Genomic DNA, 8,723 nt, shown 5'->3' on the forward strand with positions numbered 1-8,723 from the left:
TCCCTTCCTACAGAGAGCAAAGAACAGGCAAGGGGCAGAAACCCACCACCCAGGGGGCAACCCACCTGCCACTCCAAGGCCAGCAAGACAGGAGCCAGTGGACAGGGGCACCCCCAGGCTGGGGCCTCCCCGATTCCAAAGGCCCCAAGTCTAGGTGATGGCCGCTAGCAATGGCCTTGAAGCTGATGCTCTGAGCCCCAGCAGTCACTCCAAAAGGCTCGTGACGGTCCCAGAAGTTTGCTGGGTCACCTAGGTCTCCCGTTCCAAAAGGCGACGAGTCCTCAGGGCTTGTCGTCGTTCCTGGGAATGTCACTGCTCTCCCCCGCCCAGCCGAGGACCTCCCGGGAAGCTGGAAAGGGCTTAGGGGCCGCCTGGTCAGCAGGCAGAGGTCTGTGAGCTGGAGGTGAGCGGGGCAGGGGCCAGGCTCCCCCATAGCCGCCCACCCTCACCCCACGCAGCCCACGGATGCTGACAGGAAGATGTGTCAAGACAAATCCTTGAATCAAGAGCTAGCTCTCATCCCACCAAATCCCTAGTTCTACAGGATGGTGCTGGGAGTGGGAAGAGTGTTTCCATCTATGGCTCTGCCCTTCCTTGCAGGTGCCAAGAAGCCCGAGTTGTGAAAGCCGGCAGAGCTGGGCCATCCCACAGGTGGGTTTCTGGGAAAGGGAACTGGCCACATTTGGGGGCCCAAACTGGCCTCAGACTTCCTCCAGCTGCCTGAGTCCTGACCCTGACATTTCTCCAGATCAGGTGCAGACTTCACCAGAGAGCTGGAAAACTCAAGCTCTCCAAAGTCACCTGTACCTGGAAATAAGAGTATTATAATCGGAGCAGAAGCAGGATTATTTGGCTCTGAACAACCCGGATCAATGCCTGAACTCGTCGACTCAGTGCCCACTGTGGAGTGCTTCCCCAGGGCTAGAAGTGGACTGAGGCACTGGAATGGGGCTGGATGTGCAGAGCCAACCATCCAAGCTCTGTGCTGGCAAATCCGGTGGCCACCACCAGGGGGTGCCCTGGCGTGGACCCTGGCTGGTCTGGATGGACCCAAGAACCGCTGACGCCCTTCAGCCTCCTCCCCTCTGTCTTTGGCCTTCCTCCTCCCCCTCCTCCTCTGCTTTCTTCCCTCCCCTGGGCCCTCTCTTCTCCCTCCTGCACAGACCTGCATGCCACCAGCCCATGAGCCAAGATGGATGACTAAATGACCACACCCCCTCCAGCCCTCATTTTCACAAGCTCCATGGCCCCCCAGCAGGCTTTCCTTTAAAAAGGGGGTGGGGGAGGCTTCCCTGGTGTCACAGTGGTTGGGAATCTGCCTGCCAATGCAGGAGACTTGGGTTCGAGCCCTGGTCCAGGAAGATCCCACATGCCGCGGAGCAGCTAAGCCCGTGCACCACAACTACTGAGCCTGCGCTCTAGAGCCTGCGAACCACAACTACTGAGCCTGCATGCCACAACTACTGAATCCCGCGTGCCTAGAGCCCATGCTCCGCAACAAGAGAAGCCACTGCAATGAGAAGCCCCTGCACTGCAAAGAGCAGCCCCCGCTCGCTGCAACTAGAGAAAGCCCGCGCGCAGCAAGGAAGACCCAACACAGCCAAAAATAAATAAATAAAATAATTTTTTTAAAGGGGGGTGGGGGTGGAGAAGGACTCTGCAACTTGGTTCAACACAGAATTCCCCAAACAAGCTCCTCCCCTTTTTTCCATAGGACACCTTCCCTTTTTTTTCTTTTGGGTATGAGAGCTTCTCACTGCTGTGGCCTCTCCCGTTGCGGAACACAGGCTCCGCACGCACAGGCTCCGCACGCACAGGCTCCGCAGGCGCAGGCTCAGCGGCCACGGCTCACGGGCCCAGCCGCTCCGCGACATGTGGAATCCTCGCGAACCGGGGCACGAACCCGTGTCCCCTGCATTGAGCAGGCGGACTCTCAACCACTGCGCCACCAGGGAAGCCCTTCCCTTGTTTGCACGGTGGTCCCTAGAGCACACTTTGGGAGGGGCTGCTTCCCAGGCAGATGACAAGAGCGCCCCCTCCCCTGTTTCTGGGGTTGCCAAATTTAGCAAATGAAAATCCAGGACAATTTCAGAGCAATAATGAATACGTTTTAGTACAAGCACCGCCCCATAAAATATTTGAGGCATACTCACACTTTCAGTGCTCACTGTTTACCTGAGATTCCAATCTAACCAGGCGTCGGTATTTAATCTAGCATCTTCACCAGGACACTTGCAGGGAAAAGGCTCACACAGGCCTGGGGCTTCGCCAGGGCTGGAGGGGACCCCACACTTCCACCATCTGGGTCTGGGTCCTCCCGCCAACCACCCAGGAAACAACGGGCAGGGGGGTGCTCAGCAAGCCCCTCCTCTCCCTCAGCTTCTGCAAAACAGGCAGGTCAGGTGGGTGATCTCGCCTTCTCTTATTTCTGGGACTTCCTGGGTGTAGCCCCTGATCCCACGCGGGGGCCTTTAGGAACCACCCCTGGGGATGGTCTAGTGAGTTCCGTTCCCGGTGAACTCGGGTCCGATGATGACCGGGAGGCACCAGCAGGCGCCCGGAAAAGCAGCCTCAGTAAATGCAGCCCAGGAACCCACGTCTGCGCCAGTCCCAGGAGGGAGCTGCTCCTCGTGGGTCCTTCCCGACTGGTCCTCTCAACACTGCGAAGACCCTCTGGCCACCTTCCCTCACAGGCAGCCTCCACCTTATTCTGCAAGTTCTTCCCCAGTCTGTGTCATCATCTTGAAGTCGCCTGGAAGAAGTGGAGTCACCCACTCTCCACCCAGAGCAAAGACAGGCCGTCAAGAGAGGGGCGGGAGGTGGGGGCCCAAAGGGCTTCGTGAATGCAGATTCCCAGGCCTGCCACTAGACACACACACCCCCCCCCAGGTTCAGACTCTGCCCAGGAATCTACATTTTAACACTAGGTAGTTTGGAGTCAGCCTAAAGCTTGAGAGGCCTAGTCTGGGGTTCCTGAGGAGCCAGCTGCCCCTTTGTTCCAAGCCAACGGGGACCAGGAGCTTACAGACTCAAGGGAAGGGCAAGGCCCCATGCGGCCTGTCGATGGGCAGGAGGTGACATCACTGGGGCCCCGGGCCACTCTGGATGGACCCTCCCATGTGCCCAGGCCAGAGGGTCCCAGGAGGCCCAAGGCAGAGGTGCTGTGCGCATAAGTCCCAGCAGTGGAGCAGGACAGTTTGGCACAAGCAGACTCCCAGACCCTCACCCCGCAGCCCGGCTCTAACCCCTCTGCTGCCCCACTGGAGGTGTGACGTCCACGTCACCCAACCACTCTGGCTTGTGTCCTCAGCTATCAAGTGTGGGTGCTCATGGCACCAACCTCGTGGGGGAGGGGCGTGAAACGGGAGGACTTTAGCGCAGGGCCACTGGGGCCTTGGCACACAGTGGGTGTTGAGCACGGCCTGCAGCGGCTTGTCCTTAGTGAAGAGTCACAGCCCCTCAGGTCTGAGACTAAGGAAGCCGGGCCGCTAGGACGGTGTGGGCAGCTGGACAGAGCAGTGACTGAGACAGGACTGATGCCCCTTGCAGCTGCCCACCGTACTGACCAGCTCCGGGGTGACACCCAGGCCCCGCGTTGCACCAGCGAGCGCCGACACAGGGCAGGACAGGGCCTTGCCCAGAGCACACGCACACCCACTCCCAGCTGACCCGGTCCCTGGTGGCTGCCTGCCTGTCCCTTGGTCACGCCCTCGGCTTTTCTCTCCCTTCTCTCCCACGATGCTCTGCAAACTGGTTAGAGCTCTCCCGTGCGCACTTGGTTAGCTCTCTACCTGTAACTAACCGGCTGATCGGAAACTTCTCAAAGGAGAACTGGATGGGGGACACTGCTAGCCTCCTGCAGGCCGTGTCCACCCCAGCCGGCTCACCGTCCCTTGGCTGGACCTACCGCCCACCCCTTCTGTCCACTGCCCTTCTGTGCTGTCTGTGCGCGCATACACGGTGTGGACGGGCGCGCTCGTGGACGCCTGGGCGTGCACGGACGCTGTGGACACGCAGGCGTGTCTGCACACATATGCACATATGCTTATGCACACATGCACACGCCTTTCTCAGCCCGCGCGGTTCATCGGAGGGTCGCCCCCGGCCGCACGGAGCCCAGCGCACATGCGCGTCCGGCCGGGGAACCACGCGCCCGCAGCCGTGGGGAGGCACGGCGTCACCGCCTCGGCCCGGGGCCGCATGGCCCCACCGTCTACACTGCGGGGACGGCCAGCACCCGAAGCATCGGATTTAAATCTTAAAACTCTAGGGAAAGGACGGACGGGAAGAGCAAAAGCCGGCTCCGCGCAGACTCCGTCCCGCCCCGGGGTTCGAACCGTCGGCTCAAAAATGGCGCGGAGCGGGCTCAGAGCATGCGCGGAAGACGAGAGGCGTAGGCTGGGAGCATGCGCAGACCGCGCCCCGGCTCCCGCCGCACCCACAGTTCCAAGCGCAGGGCCGCGTCCGGATGTCCGTGGAGCGGCTCTTCCTTCCTCGTCCTCTGATTCGCTACCAACCACTTCCATTTCCGCAGAAAGTTCCGAGCCATTTCCGTGAGGCGTGTCGCTGTATGTAGGAAGTGCGCGCCAACCCTGTTTTGTTTCCGGGGGAATCTATTTTCCTGAGGGACGCTTGGACTGCCGGGTGTTCCTCTCAGCCTCTGATTGGCTTGTTTTATGAATATATTAGAACACGAAAAAGAAGTTTTTTCATCGCGCTAAAATAATATAGCGACTTAAAAAGGACTTATTCTCGGCTCTCTGTTGGATGCGATCGATTTCACCAGCGTGTCTGAGGCGCGAACCCGAAGTCGCCGTAAGCAAAAGACGGTGCGCAGGCGGGTTCTTAAATAGGGAGCGCGCGAAGAACAAAGCGTGTTGTATGAAAGGAGAGAAGGTTAGCACTCCCCTTGACAAGGATGGAAGAGACCTTCGGGTCTAACAACACGCATACGGTTAAGGCATTGCCACTTACTTCGTGGCATCTAACCACTGTTTTTCTTTTTGCTGTGCGGACATAAGGGCGTGTGGTCCGCGGGGGTGCATCGCTATTCAATGTGTGCTGCACTTGTCCACAGTGACACGTGGGCGTAACGCGCGCGGGTGCATAGGCGGGGTTGCGACACAGGGATCTGTGATACACGGCTGTGTGATACATGTGTGTGCCGCGTGGACAAACACCAATGCGACGCTACGTGCTCGGCTCTTTGAGATGCTTGGCATTTTTTTTTTTTTTAACATCTTTATTGGAGTATAATTGCTTTTCAGTGGTGTGTTACTTTCTGCTGTATAACAAAGTGAATCAAGCTATACATATACATATATCCCCATATCTCCTCCCTCCCTATCCCACCCCTCTAGGTGGTCACAGAGCACTGAGCGGATCTCCCTGTGCTATGTGGCTGCTTCCCACTAGCTAGCTATTTTACATGTGGTAGTGTATAGATGTCAGTGCCACTCTCACTTCGTCCCAGCTTACCCTTCCCCCTCCCCGTGTCCTCAAGTCCATTCTCTACGTCTGCGTCTTTATTCTTGTCCTATCCCTAGGTTCTTCAGAACCTTTTTTTTTTAATTCAATATATATGTGTTAGCATATGGTATTTGTTTTTCTCTTTCTGACTTACTTTACTCTGTATGACAGACTCTGTGTCCATCCACCTCACTACAAATAACTCGATTTCATTTCTTTTTATGGCTGACTAATATGCCATTGTATATATGTGCCACATCTTCTTTATCCATTCATCTGTCGATGGACACTTAGGTTGCTTCCGTGTCCTGGCTATTGTAAATAGAGCTGCAATGAACATTTTGGTACATGACTCTTTTTGAATTATGGTTTTCTCAGGGTATATGCCCAGTAGTGGGATTGCTGGGTCATATGGTAATTCTATTTTTAGTTTTTTAAGGAACCTCCATACTGTTCTCCACAGTGGCTGTATCAATTTACATTCCCACCAACAGTGCAAGAGCGTTCCCTTTTCTCCACACCCTCTCCAGCATTTACTGTTTGTAGATTTTTTGATGATGGCCATTCTGACCGATGTGAGGTGATATCTCACTGTAGTTTTGATTTGCATTTCTCTAATGATTAATGATGTTGAGCATCCTTTCATGTGTTTGTTGGCAATCTGTATGTCTTCTTTGGAGAAATGTCTATTTAGGTCTTCTGCCCATTTTCGGATTGGGTTGTTTTTTTGATATTGAGCTGCATGAGCTGCGTGTATATTTTGGAGATTAATCCTTTGTCACTTGCTTCGTTTGCAAATATTTTCTCCCATTCTGAGGGTTTTCTTTTCATCTTGTTTACGGTTTCCTTTGCTGTGCAAAAGCTTTTAAGTTTCATTAGGTCCCATTTGTTTGTTTTTATTTCCATTTCTCTAGGAAGTGGATCAAAAAGGATATTGCTGTGATTTATGTCATGGAGTGTTCTGCCTGTGTTTTCCTCTGAGAGTTTTATAGTGTCTGGCCTTACATTTAGGTCTTTAATGAGATGCTTGGCATTTTTCATAATACAAAGTGGATCACAGCTTTCCTGTATGGGTATCATTGCACCTGGGGCAGGTGTGCCTTCACCTCATCCCCAGCCACAGGGTGGGGGTCAGGGCCGGGGAGCGGACATCAGGACACCCAGGTGGCTTCCACTTCCTGTCAGTGTGTCTCAACGTGGAAGCAGGAATGGGGCGGGGAAGGTTAGGCAGGTGACCTGGTGGTGGTCAGACCAGGTCCCGCAGGTGGCTGAGGTCTGAGGCCTTTGGTGGCTTCAAAGTTTCCATGTGCGTCTCTTCAGCATCACAGACATTCGGGGGACAAATAGGAATTGAGCAGCCATCCTCCGTGGGACACTGATCCAGGTGGGAGAGGACCCCAGCCCCAGGAGCTCACATCCTGGACCATTCCAGAGCCTTAGCGGACAGACCCAAAGCAGACGACCTCTGTGGGGTGAGCAGAGCAGGCGGGAGTGGTCAGGGAAGGCGAGGCCGAAGATGCCCTGAACCAGGTTCCCCCTTTATGTCCAGAGCACAAACTGCTGTGAGTTTCAAATGCAGGGCTCATTTAAGGACCCAGTTAAAATGATGGTCAAAGTAAATAGAAGCAACCTGACCGACGATTTAAACAGAGAGGGGTGGTGGTCGGTCCACTCCGGCTCTCAGGAAACGGGGAGACGGGAAGGTGGTCGGCAGCCCCTCGGAGGTGCCGGCAGCAAACCCGGACCTGGACACCTAGGGGACGAGTGACCCATTCTCCACAGAGATGCCAAGGGAGAAACGGAGGAACCCGGAGGTTCAAGAAGGAAACACAGGCGGGGGCTTTGCTGGGGCCCCCGGTTCACACCAAGCTTGTGTGCATGTGCGCGGGTGTATACGTACGTATGTGTATATGTACCTGTGTGTACATACGTAGGCACATACACTTTAAGATATTAAGACGACTAGGGAAACCTGGACACTAGATTAAAGAATTCATATTTTAGGTGTGAAAACGGTACTGGGGTAATGCTTTTGGAGAATTATCTTTTAGAGATACCATGAATTCACTGCTTAAATTATAAAACATTTGGGATTTATACTCAAATAACCAGGGAGGGATGCCTGAAACAAGAGGTTAAAAGTTTTTGAAACTGGATGATAGAACACAGGGATTTTCTCCACTTTTATATACGTTCGAAATGTTCCACAATAAAGATTTTGTTTTTAATACAATAGAAGATATTAGTGGTAAGAGGCATCTGGGTGATTTATCTTTGCTTTTTTTTTTTCTGTTGATAATTAGCACAAATATATAATCATAATAGTAAGAAAATGGCATTTTTTAAAGACCAAGAACCTTCCGCTAGCGCACGTGGCACTGCAGAGCCTGCGCAGCAAGAAGCACCGCCTCGGGGCCCGCCTCCCACTCCACAAGCTGCTACACGTTAAGAAAGGTAAACAGTTCTCGCGGGGACACAGTTACAAGACAGGAAATTCTTTATTTTCAAAAAGAGAATGTATTTTTACATAAATCTACAACAGAGAATTCAAATGTAGAAAAAATAAACTATATTCAAGAACACGGCACTCTGCACGCATGCCCCTCCCCCCGGGGCGCGTCCGACACCGGAACCAACAAAACCCAAAGAACCTCAAGGTCTCGGAAATCCCGAGGCCAGGCCTCCGCCACCGACGCGGGGCCTCAGCGTCCCCCGTGCGGACGCTGCCGACACGGGGGTCCTTTCACCGGAGCAACTCGCTCCTACGACAGCCAGCGTCCGCACGGCTTCTTCCCACGTGGGGCGGGGGGGGGGGCGGGGAACGGCGGGAGGTTCGTTTCCAGACGCCGGTGCGACTGTCCTCTCTCTGGGCCACAGTGGCCGCTGCGGGGTGGGCTGCCGCTCCCCCATCTGCAGGGACCCCCGGAACCCAAGGACTGGCCCCGCCGCCCGGCATCAGGCAAGGGACGCGCCTCCCCAGCAAAGGTCTCGGGGCCACAGGCGGGATCGGAACCCCAGGGTGGCCTGGCTGCGGGGAGGGGTCCCTGCGGACGGCAGCGGCTCTGCGACAACACTGCCCTGCAGTCCGGTGCGCCCCACACCCCACTCCCGCCGGCAGGAAAGAGGCCCCTGACCCAGCGAGCAGAGCCGCTGGGTGCGCGAGGAGGGCGGATGACACCCAGCTCCCTGCGAGGGGCCGGCTCCCAAGCCCGTGGGTCCCGCGGTTGGCCACCCACACGCCCGCCCTCGCCAGC

General features: G+C 55.4%; 1 non-coding gene across 1 annotated transcript; it reads left to right on the forward strand.

Moving 5' to 3' along the window:
* The first annotated feature begins 4,874 nt into the window (after positions 1–4,874).
* LOC114884872 lies at positions 4,875–5,000 on the forward strand. Its single transcript, XR_003790936.1, has one exon. It is a non-coding gene; the product is annotated as a U6atac minor spliceosomal RNA (small nuclear RNA).
* Positions 5,001–8,723: the final 3,723 nt, after the last annotated feature.

This window comes from Monodon monoceros, unplaced genomic scaffold (genome assembly GCF_005190385.1).
Source record: "Monodon monoceros isolate NGI ecotype Baffin Bay Population unplaced genomic scaffold, NGI_Narwhal_1 Super_Scaffold_5, whole genome shotgun sequence".
Taxonomy (NCBI): domain Eukaryota; kingdom Metazoa; phylum Chordata; class Mammalia; order Artiodactyla; family Monodontidae; genus Monodon; species Monodon monoceros.